At 32.0% G+C, this 18417-nt stretch overlaps 2 long non-coding RNA genes across 2 annotated transcripts; both read left to right on the top strand.

Moving 5' to 3' along the window:
- Nucleotides 1-1127: 1127 nt before the first annotated feature.
- On the top strand, nucleotides 1128-4047 carry LOC127719393 (uncharacterized). Its single transcript, XR_007990280.1, has 3 exons — nucleotides 1128-1162; nucleotides 2853-2990; nucleotides 3379-4047. It is a non-coding gene; the product is annotated as an uncharacterized LOC127719393 (long non-coding RNA).
- Nucleotides 4048-11931: 7884 nt separating this feature from the next.
- LOC127719396 (uncharacterized) lies at nucleotides 11932-17371 on the top strand. The gene is made up of 3 exons (XR_007990283.1): nucleotides 11932-11968; nucleotides 15017-15154; nucleotides 17012-17371. It is a non-coding gene; the product is annotated as an uncharacterized LOC127719396 (long non-coding RNA).
- Nucleotides 17372-18417: the final 1046 nt, after the last annotated feature.

Below are 18417 nucleotides of genomic sequence, written 5' to 3'. Positions count from 1 at the left end.
CGGACGTACCAGGTGTCAAATACTTGGGGAAAACCTATGTATCTTCTTATTTAAACTGTCAGTAAATTAATCACAGATAAATTCACCCAATCACGGATCAAAATATTTAAAAACATCCGATCATCCAATTTGAACAATTTACTCAAATCAACAGTTTGAATATTAATATCAGCTGAGATGCATTCAACTTCTAATATATTAATATTATTCTCTAAAAATATTTATGAAAAATCTAATGCTATTATGCCTTGAAGCTCTGTGTACATACTACCTTTCCTAATTATTTTTGTTGTTTTCTGATTATCTGTGTAATTTTCTAAGAAGTGTTCCTCTCAGTTGATGATGTGTTGATTTTAAAATATAGTTTACTGCTTTTAATATTCTGTCGAAGGTTGAACTCTTGTTTCTGTCCTACTCATCCAACATGAAATGAGCGACATTATTTGAACTAGCAATATAACCAGCACCTGTATATTAATTTTGTTGGCATCGCGATTTTTTCTTTCTCTCTTCATTCGATTAAAATACGTAATATTCCTTAAGTTTTTACAATAGAAATACCAAAATCTAAGTTCTTGAATGATATTGTCATTCAAATACATAAAGAATCCCCATGAACCCCACAAGACATACAGTGGCGGATCCGGAGGCGGGGGAGGGGGTTTCTGGGGGTTGGAACCCCCCTTTTTTGACGATCAATGCCCCCTTTATCCTGGATTGGGACTCTCTTTATACTGGATTGGGACCCCCCTTTTTTGACGATCAATGCATTTGAATGGGGACATATAGTTGGAACCCCCCGGCCCTCCTCTATCCTGGATTGGGACCCCCTTTTAAAAATGGCTTGATCCACCCCTGACATATTCATGTGTACATGCCTTCTCATAATTTGTAGATATTGTCTTCTGAAGTATATTCTTTACTGTGATTTTACCTGTTCCTTTGAGGCAGTGCTGTCTGTTGCTGTCGTTTGATTGATCATATGGCTGCTATAACAGATTATGAAAAAAAAAATTAGGTTAAGACAACATATGATAGGTTATTAGTTCGCCAGAATATTTTATATTATTGTTACTACGGCCTATAATAGTAGAGAAAATCTATAAATAAAGTTATACACTTTGAGACGATCATTGTTTACCTTCCATGAGGTGAAACCGAGGTAGGTATAAATAGATATTGTCAATATTGATTTCACGTTTTATTCTTACATTGTTACATGTGTAATTTGATTCATGTGATTTTGTCGAGTTTTGTTCATCATTTCATACTTTTCTGCAGGTTGTTTATCTCTCATTTGATGTATCATGCAAAATAAATAAATGACTAATAATCATGCAAAATAATATACGACTATTAGTTTTCAATCAGTTGATGAAGGGGGCATTTCAAAGATAAACAAATCAATATATCAACTAAACATCTGACGCTCAGTCCGAAAGCTTCTTTAGTTAGTAAATTCATGATCTTTTGTAAAGCTTTAAGTATATTCAATTTTTCTTATATTTTCAAAAGTAGTTTGTTGATCTTTAACAAAGGGAAATGTTACAGGCATGTAATCATACTTTTATAAACAAGTGCAAATGGTACGCTTTATTATAATATTGAATTTGCCATTAAATGGATTTTATTATAAATACTCCCCTGATATTTAAATTATACATCAGCCATTTGTTATTCTTGCAAGGGTAATTATATAAATAAAATGTTTCAATCTTTAAAGTATTCACAACATCATAGCTTTAATAATTCATGTGTCTACTATAAGGTTCTAAAAAGTAAAATCACAAAAATACTGAACTCCGAGGAAAATTCAATCGGAAAGTCCCTAATCACATGGCAAAATCAAATGACAAAACACATCAAACGAATGGACAACAACTGTCATATTCCTGACTTGGTACAGGCATTTTCAAATGTAGAAAATGGTGGATTGAACCTGGTTTTATAGCGCTAAACCTCTCACTTGTACGACAGTCTTATCAAATTCACTCATATTTCTGAACACGGAACCAAATTAACAAGTCTGAAAATTGTGATTACCTCATTTTGGTTCTAAATTGCAAACTTTACAAAAATATCAAAGAGCTCCAAGAAAAGTGTAGCGCTGCATATCGGTTTTATTGAAAGGCTACACTAATTGAACATGTTTTTACCTATTAAATATAAAATTTCAACTAGATAATACTGGATACGAATGTTCTGTAAGTGAAAAAAATTGATTTAGTCATGTAACTTTTTATGATTTTATTCCATCAATTCTTAAAAGTACGGTTAATAGGCTATGACAACACTATTGTATGTGTATAGTGAATTAAAATATTTTGCAAGTGTATTAGATATGTACAAGACGTTTCTTCTTTCAATATTTCAAAGAGACAACAATTGTATCAAATTAATTAAATTTATTTCATTAAAATGATCATTAGTTTTCGGCAACCAACAGCAGAATGAATAACTATCAATTCTTTCAACCACTAATCGATAAAGGAACTAATCAAATATCGTAGTTTTAATGATAAATCCATATACAAATTGTATCATTAGATAAATATTAAGTACAAAAACTATTTGAACGGACTGACATTATCTGAACGATATAAAGTTTATTTCCTAACTTTAGATGCCAATTATATATTTTTAAGTTTTATCAAAATAAGTCATTTAAAAATATTGTGTAATATAAGAGTTAGCAAAATCAATTACAAATGTAAACATGTGCAGTTTTGCTTCAAGACTCTTTTTACGTAAAAACCACACGTTTATACATTATTGAGAACGCAAATGTGAAACTATATAACAAACGAAAACATCGAACGATTAATTTAGACGATATCCTTTATTTGTTTTAGAAATGACACATATGAATGTAACATTATGCGTTTTTTCCGGAAGGCGGAATCCCGAATATAAGATTGATGGCAATGATCCAGATTTCGAAACAATTAAAGCAGCATTACCAAAGCCGGGGAGTTTACATCTCCCTTCTGGTAAGTGTTCATTACCAAATAAGCACATTTTTTGTTGCATAAAATATCACTGAGATGTTAATTTTCTTCAAATTTACTGTTAATATTTTAAAATATTCCAAAAGCTAAGCAAGAGTTTTGTAACCCCATGTAACGCCTTATCTTAATTTAGCACCACTTTTTTGAATTTTCAATGATTAATGCGCTTCAACTTCGTATTACTAGTATTTGATTTTGCCTTACAACTGTTTTGATTCGAACGCCACTGATGAATCTTATGAAGACGAAACGCGCGTTTGGAGTACCAAATTATAAGTCTGGTATCTTTGAAGAGTTTTTACAACTTTTGTCTCTTACTTGTAGTACATAACATTATGCATTATTAACTGTTGATTCTCTTTCTTTCCAGTGCTTGGTTATCAGGGATATATGATTACCATCATGGGTAATGCCAAATCAAACCATTTGTCGTGTTCTTCTTCGATAGAAATTCCTTGCGGATTTAACCAAGAACTGGAAAAAATGCTTTTTAACAAAGGCAACTTTGGTGACACTTTGAGGAAAAGAGTATTTGGTGCACTGGATGGACTGAAATGATCAAGAAGACACATTCAATGTTCATTGAATCATGTTCTTTCGATATTTTTTATGTAATTTTCCATGGGTTTTATTTTTCTTGATTCAAGAACATATTGATTCGGTCTTTTTACCTAAATATCAATAAGGAGATGTGGTATACTTGAACAGCGGTATACTACTGTTGTCTTTATGTATGATTGCCAATAAGACAACTATCCACCAAAGTTCAAATGAAGTGGATGTATATAACAATAAAGAGGTGTGATATGATTGCCAATGAGACAACTGTCCACCAAAGTTCAAATGAAGTGGATGTAAGCAATAGTTGCTTAACTCTTTTTATTTGTATATGTTATAACGTAGCAAGTGAGCGTTTTCTATGGAACTGCTGTATTTCATGTCACAAATAATGTTTTTTTTTTCTATTTTTAGTCAGCATCTATTGATTCATAAAAATTCCGTTATACAGGAAATAAAAAAATGACCAGCTGCAGTAAAATGATTTTTATTGTTTTATTACATACGCCAGTTTATCTAAAACGTTATGCATTTTCTGGCACAGGATGGGTCAAGGTATGGCTTTCTTTGGATAATTTTATGACGGGTTTTGTATGCCTGTTTTTAGAAACTGACCGACGTGCTGGCGTTCAAAGATGTTATCTTATTCAAATTATGTTGAAATTCAACCCTGCACTGAGAAGGACTACGTAACCGCCATTTATATAACGGAGAAAATGTTATAGCAGGTTTTTCTCAATTAGTTCTTTAAATGATTTTACGTAAGCCAACCCCTTCTTATGGGAACGAAATGTGCATCTCTCCTTGCTGACCTCTTCTTATTTTTATATGAGTCGGAGTTCCTTCAGACACTTGTCAAAAACAAGAAGATCAAAGAAGCCAGATCATTTAATTTCACATTCAGATACATTGATGTTCTTTCCATTAACAATCAAAACTTTTCTGATTGGGTTCAATTAATATGTCCCCCAGAACTAGAAATTAAAGAAACAACAAACACGGCTATCTCTGCCTCATTTTTAGACTTATACCTCGAATTTGACATAATCGGTCATCTCAGTACCAGAATCTATGACAAACGAGACGATTTTAATTTCGGAATTATAAATTTTCCCCACCTTAGTACCAATATACCAACTTCACCTGCATATGGGATATACATTTTCCAACTCATTCGGTATTCAAGAGCTTGCAGCTGCTACTCAGACTTTATAAAATGTCACCAGTGTCTGAGGAAAAAGTTGATGAACCAAGGTTATGTCAAAGATAAAGAAAGGCAACAGTAGTATACCGCTGTTCAATAGTCATTAATCGATTGAGCGAAAACAAATCCGGGTCGAACCAAAACCGAGGGAAACACATCAACTATAAGAGTAAAACAACGGAACAACAGAAACACTGAACTGCTACAAAAACAAACATACATAGAAACGGACTATTTGATAACAACTGCCATATTCCTGACTTGGTACAGGACATTTTAAGAAGAAATGGTGGGTTGAATCTGGTTTTATGGGTATCCAAACCTCCCGGTTATATGGCAATGTTAAAAATACCGCTAAAATGACACCATTATGCGACAGAAATACAGTATAAATAAACGCAATAACGCGCAGGAAAGAGAAATACATAAATAAATAACATAATAGTACATTACAACATGTAAACCACAGAATAACAACGGATAAACTTCCATCAGTTTACGACAGTACACTAGCACACCACAATATAATTATGAACTGTGCGTCACATGAATGTATCAACGCCACAAAAAGAGACGTCACGGGTAAATTTAAAAAAAAAGAATATAAAATTGGGATTAAGTTTGTGATGGTGTTATTTTATGTATTATCTAACCATTACAAGAATACTAATATAGAATTGAGTTAGTAATGGTGTAATTATTTGTATTTTCTAACCATGTCGGTTTTTCTTCTAAATCAAAACTGTGTAAAAACAAGTAAATCCTGTGCATATAGTTGCTTTAAACTGATTAATTATCATAACTTTTGCATTAATATAGAAAATAAAAAAGGAATGCAAACCACAAAGATAAGACATAACACAATATACAACAAGACTTACGAAAGGAACCTCATAACTAAATAAAGGAAAGTTGGATGTATAAATACCGAGACACGTGTAATAGCAATGCGAATTCACACTCGGCAAAACAGTCATATTCGGGAATAGGTCACATTCGGAACTTAGCCGACCAGACGAATCAGATGATAAACCACAATCAAAAACGTGGTAAATAGGTCGTTAGTTAGTTTAGACACAGACACATCGTATAGATCAACCAATTTGTGATGGTGTCCATAAAAGTTACGGAGTGTAATTTTTAACCTTTCCTCCTCATAACTCTGTTAGAGCAGTTTCTGCGTAAGGAGCACACTCCTGTATATGAAATCCCTATGGTGTGAACATGCACGAGTATTATAATCAATTGAGAAATGTAAACACCATATGATGGGACAGAGGGTATGTTACTGCTGTGAAATGGGAAATTGATAATTGTGAAGTTGAAATCGTCCCGTTTGTCATAGATTTTAGTGTGAAGTCGTCCATCTGTGTCAATATTGAGGAAAAGATCAAGGTATGAAGCAATCCTTCTAGTATCAGTAGTATCCTTAATCTAGATGTAAGTACTGACTGAAATATGGGTTATTCAGTGATAGGACATCATCAATATGTCTGAAAGTAAAATTAAAGAATTTCGCATGGTGCTTTTTTTTTTTGTCTTTTAGAAGGTTCTGAATGAATTCTTCTTCATACGACTGCAAAAGCAAATCGGCCAGTAGGGGTGCACAATTAGTATCCATTGGAATACCGACTGTCTTTTGAAATATCAATCTCCAAACTTAACAAATATAATTATTGTCGATCAAAAAGTCCAGCATTTTGATAATATCATCTTCAGTTTATTTTCTGATAGAATCAGTGTGGTTCTTCACAAAATAAGAATGATTATAACCCAAAACAAGAAATTTATATCTACGATTCCCCTTTTTATAGAAAAAACTCTGGTTAAAGTGATGGTGAAGTCGATGTTTTAATTGAGAATGGGGAACAGTAGTGTTAATCGCAGAAAAATCAAATGTGTTAATGTTGCTGCAAAATTGCAGAGATTGTGACCTAAGATTTAGCAGTAGATCTTTAGAAATTTTAACAATCCACATCTGATTGACACCACTGGTTGAATATATCTCATCACAATATTTATGAAGGACATCTTTTACTGTAGAAAGAATAGTAGTCAGCACTTTAGAAAGATGTTTAGTTGAACATCTTTATGATCCAGCTATGTATCGTTCTTTATAAGGGGTTTTGGGAAGTTTATGTATCAAGTATAATGACGGTAGATTTTCTTCGTTTTCTTTGATGTAAATACCAAAAGAAAGGAGGACAGATTTGTGATTTTGTAAAATTTCATCTTTTGTAAAAGATGATAAAGAATATGTAGGATTACCAGTTTTGCTGTTTATTCCCAGCTCTTTTGTGAGACATTCCAAGTAATGGTTTTTACATATGAAGACAATATTATTGAAGGCTTTATTTGCTGGAACAACGACATATTTGTCATGCAAAGGGGATAAAACATCCAAAACCTCCGGATTCTTGAATAGGTTAGAAACCCTTGTGCTCATAGTACATCGTAGTTTCTGAATGCGTTTCTGAATGCATGATCGAATAGCTTTGATCCATTCAGAAAAAGTGTCCAGTTCTGGTTTATCTGGCTCGCGCTTTACTCATTTTCTGACACAGTCTTCAACTGCATCCATCAGTAACCTGAAGTTCTTTTTCCAGTTGATGGGCTGAAGAATTCTATATTTTGGTCCCTTGGCTAACAACTCTCTTAGTTGTTCATTGGTTACGATGACAAGGTCGCCATTAATAACATGACCAGTTGGACTATAATCGTATTTTGACGATGCACATGAGCAATCCGGAGGTTTGGGTTTCAAATCTTTGAGGTTAAAGGCCTCTAAATTCCTCTTGTGGTTGAAAATCTTGGATTCAATAGGCTTGGTGTAAGTATATGAAATTACAGGTGTAGCTTTATTTTTGAAGTAATCAGGTATAATTTTATGTACAGATGTCTGGTGGAAAATATCGCTAATATTGATAGCATCATAAAGAATGTCTCGTCCTTTTTCTAAAAACAATTCATCGGACGATACCAAGACCTTGTTGATAAATATTCCGTATCAAATTAAGAAATAGTACATGATGGTCTTGAAGTATAGATTATAGGTACTGACGTTGTTTTTCATCTTAATTACGTTTTATAGTGTTCTTGTTATTTGTCTTTACATATTTTTAACCTTTATTGTTTAGTCCATTATGGTAATATTATTTTGGTGTGGCTCGGTATTTATACATTGTGTTATTGTGCTATAGTCATTTTTGTATTCTTGTCTTTCATTTTTGCTTATGTGCTTTGTCTATAGAGTGTCTACATGCCATGTTTTTTCTTTGTTTACATAGTTGTTTGTTTTTATAGTGATTAAGATTATAACACAATGCTGTACCCCAATTTTTGACATTTTTACCTATTATGTATGTTTGTTTTGCTCACACACTGTTGTCAATATAATGGAAATTTATGCGACTGTCATACAAGTAAGAGGTTAAGCTAGCTAAAAAAACCAGATTTAATCCATCATTTTCTACAAAAAGAATGTCTGTACCAAGTCAGGAATATGACAGTTGTTTTCCTTTCGTTTGACGTGTTTAACGTTTGAATTTGCCATTTATTAAGGACTTTCCGTTTTGAATTTTGCTTGGAGTTCGGTATTTTTGTTATTTTACTTTTTTCTTTAATAATTGTATGTACACCAGAAGGGCTTGTAGGAAATTGTAGATATGTTCCATGACAAATGCTTAATCTTTGTGAAAATAACTTTGTTATACGTTAAAGATTGTATTTAGGCGTTTTATTTGTAATTATATCGTTTACATGGTTTATGATCAATGAAAATCGAATTAATTTTAATAGGTCCCTGAACTTTAAAAGCAAATATAAAACCAATGTGAAAAGGTCATTATTCTCAAAATAATGGATGCAGGTATCTATGACGAGTTTATTTACAACCACTGGGTCGATGTCACTGCTGGTGGAGTTTTTATTCCCCGAGGGTATCACCAGCCCAGTAGTAAGCACTTCTGTGTTGACATGAATTATCATTGATATGGTGATAATTATAAATTAACTGTTTACAAAACTTTGAATTTTTGAAATACTAAGGCTTTTCTATCTCAGGAATAAATTACCTTATATGTATTTGGCAAAACTTCTAGGAATTTTAGGTCCTCTATGCTCTTCAACATCGTATTTTATTTGGCCTATTTAACTTTTTTTATTCGAGCGTCACTGATGAGTCTTTTATAGACAAAACGCGCGTCTAGCGTAACTACAAAATTTCAACCCTGGTATCTGTGATGAGTTTATTTGCATCAAGAAATCAATGCGGCGTAATTAAGCGCCAAAGAAAAAAAAAAAGAAAACGGGATCGCCAGCGTTTGAATAACTAGGTTTCTTGCAGAAATCAATGGTAGATTTTTATATATAAACATTTCTGTTGGCAAGAAAAACGTCTACGTCTTTTTATTTCCAATAATTGTATGATTTCATGATTTATTTTCGCATTCAGTCTTCATCAGAGTTTTTTGTTTTTTCTTCTGTCTGGAATTTCTTTAATACTATTAATTAAGAAACACTTTGCAAAAAACCGTGTGAAAGTATTTCTTTCCGTAAAAAAGTGTTATTGTTTTTTAAAAGTATTAAAACATGCAATATTTGTGTTTTTGCATAAAACCTTAAAATTTTAAAAGTGATTTATTTAGCTCCTTGTAATAGGTATTTTTTTTAGATAATCAAATGTTTACTACACTGCTCCCATTAAACACTCAATTTGCTTTTGATGAATTTTTGTGTACATTTTTAATACTTCTTTACACTGATTGGATTTGCAAACCTTGTATTTTAAAATAATGTTTATTGTTGAACTTGCATGAATTGCCTTTAATGACTTTATAATACAAATATAGAATAAATTACATCTTTCAAAGTTATTATACGGGATATTGAATTGCAGAAAGTTTTTATGTCCAGTGAGAGTAAGCTTAAGCTATCATATGCTAACTATAAAAAAAAAAATAACAAAAAAACCGAACTCCAAGGAAAATTCAAAACGGAAAGTCACTTATCAAGCGTCATGGTATATAATTTATTGAGGCAGGATTATAGAAAACTTTGCAAACTGAATCGAACCACTTCTGTTACATTTCCATCCTCGAGAAGGATAAAGATTTTGTTAATACAAAAGGCAACGTATTAGTATTAATGATTTATGAAGAGATTTAAAAAAAATGTTGTGACTTCGGTCAAACGGTTCCATCATTATCTATGCTGCAGTCACTTTCTGTCTTAATTTTAAATGACAAAACTCAAAGGAAGCGTTCTTTAATTGATAATTTTCGAATAAGGATTACGCTCAAATCGCTGTTGGGCCGTCATAAACTTGCAGTGAGGTGAGAGTCTTTTTTTTTTCGTGTTGAAGCCATCATTGTGACTTTGAGATGAAGAACAGCAATAAAATAGCTGTTCTTTGCGTTTTGTGTTTTTTCCTTTGCATATGCTGATTTTGTGTCATGGATGGGTACCCCGTATCCTTTCTTTTCTATTACGAGAAAAACAAATGTCAGATGTCAATGTCATTTGTTAAAAAGAATGGAAAGTGGGAAGAAAGTGTCTCCATACAGTTAAACTGTCAAACTTGTTATGACTCACTTAGATTCTTTCCTTATCAAATTAGAAGTTTTGTTCGTGACAATTAATGCTTATGTTTTAAATTCTTGATTGTCTTTCAAATGAATCTCATATATAATTACAAAAAAAATAAAACAACACATTATAAAAGTAATGCGTCCGAAGGGCTGTCCTGGATTTACCATCACCAGAAACGCTCAAAACCAAATATAAGAAAGCCAAAATAGCATAACATACACATTAATGTAACTAAATCAAAAGTAATGAACACATTCACATGGCACAAACACACACAAAGTGCAGAGCAATGGGGTAAACGCTATTAAATATATGCAAAGAGAGATTATGGATGGATGGATGAATGACTTGATAATGTCCAGTGGTAAATTAAATGTATATTCAGGACGAGAACATCTTCGTGCTATATAAATATGTACCCTGCTATGTACTAGACTGACACGATGAGCCGGATTTTAAACGTGCTAGTTCACAAGGTAACAGTCGGCAGGGAGACATGTCACCTTACCCGGGAGCACTATTCTGACTCCGAGCCGATTCAATAGATTTATATTATTATTTACTTTAAAGAGTGTTGCTGCTTACAAGAAAGATATTAAACCAAGAATTCCACGAGTTGAAGTTGAAATCATCTCTTTGAAAATTTTACGGACGCAATCACGAGTTGGTTTACGTTATGGAATATTTGTTTCATAGATATCGACAGTTATAGTCAAATGGTCGTAACTGCAATCCCGTCCTCTTTTCCTCGAAATTAACCTACCGAAAGTGACTTATCACCAGGTTTGTACTTACATCTGCAAAATGACAGGTGCCACATTGGGAGCAGGATCTGCTTACTTACTCTTTCGCAGCACTTGATATCACCGCCGCTGTATGTTGCTAAGTCTTTAGTTTTCTATGTTGTTTGTTGTATATTGTTTTTTTTTTGTTATCTTTCATCTCTCTCTCTTTTGTAACCAATTTGGGAGTTTCAACGGTAATACATTTTTTGGATTGATATTTCAACAGACAGTCGGTATTGTATTTGATACTAATTACGCCCCCCCCCCCCTACTTGCTGATTGGTTTTGTATTCAAAAACTTCTAAAAGTCAAAAAGAAACTGATCCAACGTAGTTATGAGGAAGAACGAAGGAAATTGACACGAATTTGAGACGACATAAGTTTTACGGTCAAAATCACAAATTGGAATTCGTTATAACGATTGTATGTTATTCCTAATTGTGACTCATTTTGAGGTAAATATGGATTTCGCAGGTTTTGTTTTTTTACTTTGAGATAAATAAGACTTGAATATTTCCATACAGAGCGATAAAAGCCTTAAGATATTCCATTGTTAATTTAAATTTCACACATTGAGATAGATTTTCCAAAATCTTAGGAAGCCTATTTAATTTAATGATAGAAATGAGTGAAAGGAAGGATATTATTTTTTTACATCTTTCATTTATATTACGCTATTTGTCCGCTAAATTATCTGTAATATGATAGCATGATAGCATTGAACTTGCTATTCTACGAAAGACAACTCTCACTAGAAATCTGGAAATATAGATAGTTTACACTTTGAGACGAACATTAGTTACTTGCCATCAGCTGAAACCAAGGTATGTATTAATAATGTATTATTAGATATTATCGATATCAATGTAACTTTTATTTCATGTATATATATGTAATTTGATAAGTGTAGATATAGTCACGTTTTTAATACCCTTCAAGCGTTTCAGTAGTAAATATATTTGTCAAACGAAGTTACATTTAGGGTGGTGTAAAAAACGTTGATGAAAGGAACATTTCAAAGATGAATATATGATTAGTGTATGACAAATCATGTTTAAAAAATACCGCATTCACACCTATCGTATCTATGATGAGTTTATATATCGTAATTTTTGAGATGTATTGTGGATATTTTTTGACATAAAGCACACTAAAAGCGTAATAGTAATTAGTGATAGATATTAAATTTTTTTCGTTTACGGAATCATGAAGAAATTAAAAAAAAAAGTACAGAAATAAAATCCAGGAAATTACTTTCTTTTTACTTATATTTATGATATCAAAATGTGTAATATTTTCATTTATATATATTCTATCAGATATTTTTCCAATAACTAATAAACGGATACCTAGCCCAACGCTGTAAGTTAAGTATATTGTTAAACAGCATGTACATGTGGTGCAATAAAGATTATTTGATTGTGTTAAAAAAGAAATACAAATAAAGAAAACAAAGGCAATTTTAATTCGAGACATAACCGTTTTAATCAGTATCAGGTGTAACATTTAAAAAAAAAAAGAGACGTTGACTTATATAAACTATGATTAGAATACCGAATCTTCAATCTGATTTCATCATTTAATACCCCTTACTTTGTTATAATTTGTTTAACATTTACAGATCAAACAAAACAGAAAATTTATTTCATTGTGTACTCGTCATTAAACAAAAAGTTTTAGAGTTAAATTGATCTTTTATTCTAATTGATGGAAGGACCATTTGCAAAAAAAATATTTATTTCGTATAAATTTCAAAATATCATAGTTTCATGTTTGAACCTTGTCGTTCTCACAATATTTTGTGGTATTTTGACCAAAAAAGAAAACCAAAGCAAATCCGTAACCTGAATGAATTAATTCGTATATGAAACAGTAAAATCTAATTTAATTAGTTTGATATGTTGTGTTTTGTAGACTGTTTTTTTATCTGTTTTCTTTTTGTTTCCATGGCGTTGGGCGTTGTTAGTTTGTCTTCGACTAAATAGTTCGATTATCCCTTTGATATCGTCCGCCTCTTTCTTACATATAAAATGTTACCAATTTCAAAGTAGTTTAAGAAGACTCTAAATCTATTTTGGCACATGTTGAGATGCAACTTTCATTAAAAATTAGGAGGACATTGCAAGAGATAAAACCTGGTTTAATAAGTAAAGGAATTTATTAAAGTTAAACTTTATGCCAGATAAAAGGGAATATGGAAAACAGAAGATGTAAATATTCTTCCGATTTCAATAATGCTGGGAGGTCGATCATGGGTCTTTCAACACTCATGATATAAATATCAAAAGGTTTAGTTAGCAACAAAACCAGGCTTAATCCACCATGTTATACAAAAGGAAATGCCTGTACTAATTCAGGAATATGACAGTTGTTTACCATTGGTTTGATGTGTTTGATCTTTTAATTTTGCCATTTTATAATTTTATAAGGGACTTTCCATTTTAAATTTTTCTTGGAATTCGGTATTATTTTTATTTTACTTTTTAAGGCCAAAATGTTGCTAAGATGTTGTCCTACCCAAATATATATAGCTTACAGACTATTTTGAGCGCAATCGAAATAAAATATGACAAATAAACGGTTACGTAATTTTTAATATATACCTCATATCTTGCAAAACAGTGAATTTCCAATTATATGTAGCAACATTCCAGCAGCGTGAACATATCTCCTAGTTGATATGATATTAAAGAGCTTGCAATTACTATCATTATGTCCCTGAAACGGATTGGTTTGAAATTATTACAGACTCCTTTTAAATGGTTCTGTCGCAGATGAACACAGATATGCGCTAATTGTTGTAGCAAAAACAAAGCCTTTTTTTCGTCGATTTTGACATCACCGATGCAAATTATTATCTATATTTTCTGCAATTGACAACACAAGGGATGTCACTTATGTCAATCGTGTAAGAGGATCTGCTTATCCTTTTGGAGCACCTGCAAACAATTCTAGTTTTGATGGGTTTTGTGATGCTCGAATGAGTTTTTTTTTAATATTTTGTAAAACTGTTGTTAGTCTCCTCGTCTTTTTTCGTTCCGAAAGGGTTTGTCATTTATTTTCGACTAAATGTTTTTGCTTGTCCCATTGGTATCTTTGTCGTCTTTTCTTTTAGTATTTCTATTTCAATTGGTTATATCACCTTTCCAATTTTCAAACCATTAAAAAATAAAACAAATCAGCGAAAATATATGAAAATGAAGATTATCTATCATTATGTCTTATTTGATGTCGCTGTTGATTCTTAATTTTTTGTCTATGTAAAATATCACTTTCTTGAAATGAAAAGACTTTTTTATAGTATATTATGCGATTGAAATGCTCAAGTGTTTTTTTTTTTTTTTATATATAAGACATTTCCATTCTTTCAATATTTTAAAAGGGACAAACAATAAGTAATTTAACAATTGCATTTCATTATAACTCATACGATCTTATATATTTCCATGAAAGACAAGTGTAAAACGGCAACCATAGAGTAAAATTATGCTTTAGTTGTCCAAGTTGTATGTTGTAGAATGTTGTTTATTGTTTGTTTTTCCTATTTTTCCATGACATTGTCAGTTCGACTTATGCTCGAATATCCCTTGTGTTTCTTCCGCATCTTTTACATGAACATCATAGAAATAAGAAGATGTGGTATTATCACCAAATGAAACAACTCTCCATCCAAGTCACAATGTGTAAAAAGTAAACAATTTTAGGTCAAAGTATACCCTTTAACACGGAGCCTTGGCTCACACCGAATATCAAGCTACAAAGGGCCCAAAAATGACTACACATTGTTTGGCTTTTTAAAGTTTTTTGCAACTAACATTCAAATATACCTTGTTATATGTAAAATGAATTCAGATCATGTTTTTTTTCTTCAGCAATGAGATATATGAAAATAACGCTATGTGTGTTTTCCGGAATGCCAGATCCCGAATATATGATCGACAGCAAAGATCCAGATTACAAACGAATTAAAGGAATGCTACCAAAGCCAGGTAGTCTCCAACTTCCTTCTTGTAAGTTTCAATGGAAAGCATGAACTATTTACATGTATATATTATAAGTTTTACAGTGAAACTAATCAAATGGCAAAGGTCTTTAATTCTTTTAGATTGGAATTATCAATTATATCATCTGAAATCTTGCATAAAAAATAATGTTAAAATAAGTGACAATACTACGAAAAAAACATCATTATAATTATCAACCGATGGATTAGATAAAACGTTGGGGAGTTGTTAAACATGAAGCCATAATCTGCATCAGATTTGGTTTTCAAATTTGCAAATGGAGGAAACTGGTATTTTTTTCCATTCTTTAATTGAAAACCAGTAACATTGGCACGATTCTGTAATAGTAAACAATAGTTTTGGAGTTTATTGTGGAATTAAAAATGGATTACCTAGATGTACTTAAAGGACTTATGGGACAGTTTTGAAAGAATTACATTCTCATTCAATATTTCGGCACAAACAAAAAAACATTTACAAAATTTTGGTTAATTTCAGGATCTTTTTTAATGTGCCTATATTTAACCTGTTTTTATCCGAATCGACATCTTGGTATATCCAGTGAAATGGGGAACAGTTGCATATAGATCTAGTGTCGTCATGGGAAGGATAAATGAGATATGATATAGTACAAAGCATAAACTACAGTGTCTTGTAATTAAGCTTTACACTTCAAAGCGATAGCGCTAACAAATGACATCATTTGATATTAATTTGTAGCCGACAATTAGTAAATTAAAACTAAACCTATTAAACTTTACCAACAAAAGACTTTAAATTGCTGATATTAGAAAAAAAAATATCAGGAATTTCGTTGGAAAACATGACAGACAAAAAAGAAGGTTGAAATAGAAGACAAGAATGTCGATCAGCGTTAGTGAATTTGGACCGCACCTTTACGACTTTGATGCTTTTATGCAATTCTAGAAATGAAATGGCGAAAAGAAACAAATATTTGGAGTCCAATTTTGGAAAATAAAAAAAAATCTTCGATTTGAGTGACAAAGAATAGGACCCGGATATGCTATATTAATTAATACTGACGTCAGAGAGGACTACATCATATTATATTTTCTTGATGGAATGTTGCTGTTAATAATAAAGGGTTTCTTACGGTTACGTTAACAGTTTTACGAATGCCGTTATGTAGCTCAGAATTCAGTTCTGTGAAAAGTTTTTTTTATATGTTGTTGTCTGATAAGTTTTTCTTTGTGGTAATGGTTTTGTATATATAAAAAAAAAAGAAGATGTTGTATAATTGCCAATGAGACAACTCTCCACCAGAGACCAAATGACATAGAAGTTAAGAACTATAGGTCACTATACGGCCTTCAACAATTGAGCAAAACCCATACCACATAGTCAGCTATAAAAGGCCCCGAAATGACAAATGTAAAACAATTCAAACGAGAAAATGTTGATTGCTTTTCGTCGACTTACGGTTTTGATCGCCCCCTTGTAAACTTCTTAAAGTGGTAGATATAACATAGTTACTCAGAAGTAATCAATGTTTTGAGAGAGAGAGAGAGAGAGAGAGAGAGAGAGAGAGAGAGAGAGAGAGAGAGAGAGCTCTTGGGTTTCATATATACCTTAAATTATCAAAAAAAATAAGGAATAAAGAAGTTGAGGAAAGTTTTTTTCCAGTCTGATACAAGAGTCTATGGTGGGTAATGTATGTACAGCAGGAAACGCTAACCCTATCGAGATGATTCCTTCGAGATTTATTTTACCTTAATTTTTATAGTCTAAATGGATTAACAAGATTTTAACATCTGTTGTTTTCAATAGTTCAAGTTCACCTTAGTTTGGAAAACATATAACTATAGAAGGTTAACTACTCTTTATATTTTTCTTTCTTTCCAGTGCTTGGCTATTCGGGATATGTGATTGAGACGAAACTTCCTTCACTTTCATCGTGCTGTTCATGCTGTTCTAGGATAGAAATTCCGCGTGGTTTTAATCCAGAACTGGAACAATTACTGTTTGATAAAGGCAAATATGATGAAGGCTTGCGAACAATAGTGTTTAGTGAACTAGATCAAGTAACTCAATGAGTCCCTGGATCTAAGTGACAATTTTAATGTGTATAAAGTCAAGGTGTAACACTGATAAAAATGTTGTTGTCATCCAAATGATTTTGGAAAGTTATAAAAAAAAATCAGTTTTAGAAATATTTATCAAGACCATAGATTTATAAGTACTAGCATTGATTTCATAACTTGTGAGGATCTTGTATTTGCTAATGTATGTATTTGTAAATAAACATAAACAACGTTAATAGTTACATTAACTAGAACTTCTGTATTACCCTTAAAACATACAATAGGATAGTAGATTAGTAGTAGATTTATAGTAATTTGGATGCCATATGAATTGATGGGTTTAGATAAAGGCAACAGTAGTATACCGCTGTTCGAAACTCATAAATCGATAGAGATAAAAACAAATCCGGGTTACAAACTAAAACTGAGGGAAACGCATCAAATATAAGAGGAGAACAACGACACAACAAAAACACAACATTAAAATGTAACACACACAGAAACGAACTATAATATAACAATGGCCATTTTTCTGACTTGGTACAGGACATTTTAAGAAAAAAATGGTGGGTTGAACCTGGTTTTGTGGCATGCCAAACCTCCCGCTTTTATGGTAACGTCAAACACAACACCAAAACGACAACATCACATGACAGGACCACAATACAAATAAATGGGAGAACATATAGGACAAAGGAACACACGAATAATAGCTAGCAGAAGGTACTAGGCTTAAAATTCAATACGCCAGACGTGCGTCTCGTCCACACAAGACTAACCAGTGACGCTCAGATAAAAAAAGTTTGAAAGCCAAAACAAGTACAAAGCTGAAGAGCACCGAGGACCAAAACTTCCAAAAAGTTGCGACTAACACGGCCAGGATTTTCTGCCTGGGACAAGAACATCCTTATTATTTAGAATAATTTATAATTTTGCAAACAGTAAATATTATAAAATGACTATATAATAGATATACATGATAAAACCAAAATGGGGACTAACTACAGAATAAAAACGGATACATTACATAAAACAACTTAATCCAACATATAAAAATACACAGCCGAGTTAGCTAAAGCCTCAACGCACAAAGTGACGTCACATTTGAAATTCTAAAAAAACACACAAAGTGACGTCACATATGAATTTGTAAAAATATTTCCCAAAAATAAGATAGGATTAGGATTGATTCAAGATAGATTTATAATACTGCCATTACATTTATTA

This window comes from Mytilus californianus, unplaced genomic scaffold (genome assembly GCF_021869535.1).
Source record: "Mytilus californianus isolate M0D057914Y unplaced genomic scaffold, xbMytCali1.0.p SCAF_11, whole genome shotgun sequence".
Lineage (NCBI taxonomy): Eukaryota > Metazoa > Mollusca > Bivalvia > Mytilida > Mytilidae > Mytilus > Mytilus californianus.
The sequence above is the reverse complement of the archived record's forward strand: the minus strand, read 5'-3'. Positions and strand labels throughout refer to the sequence as shown.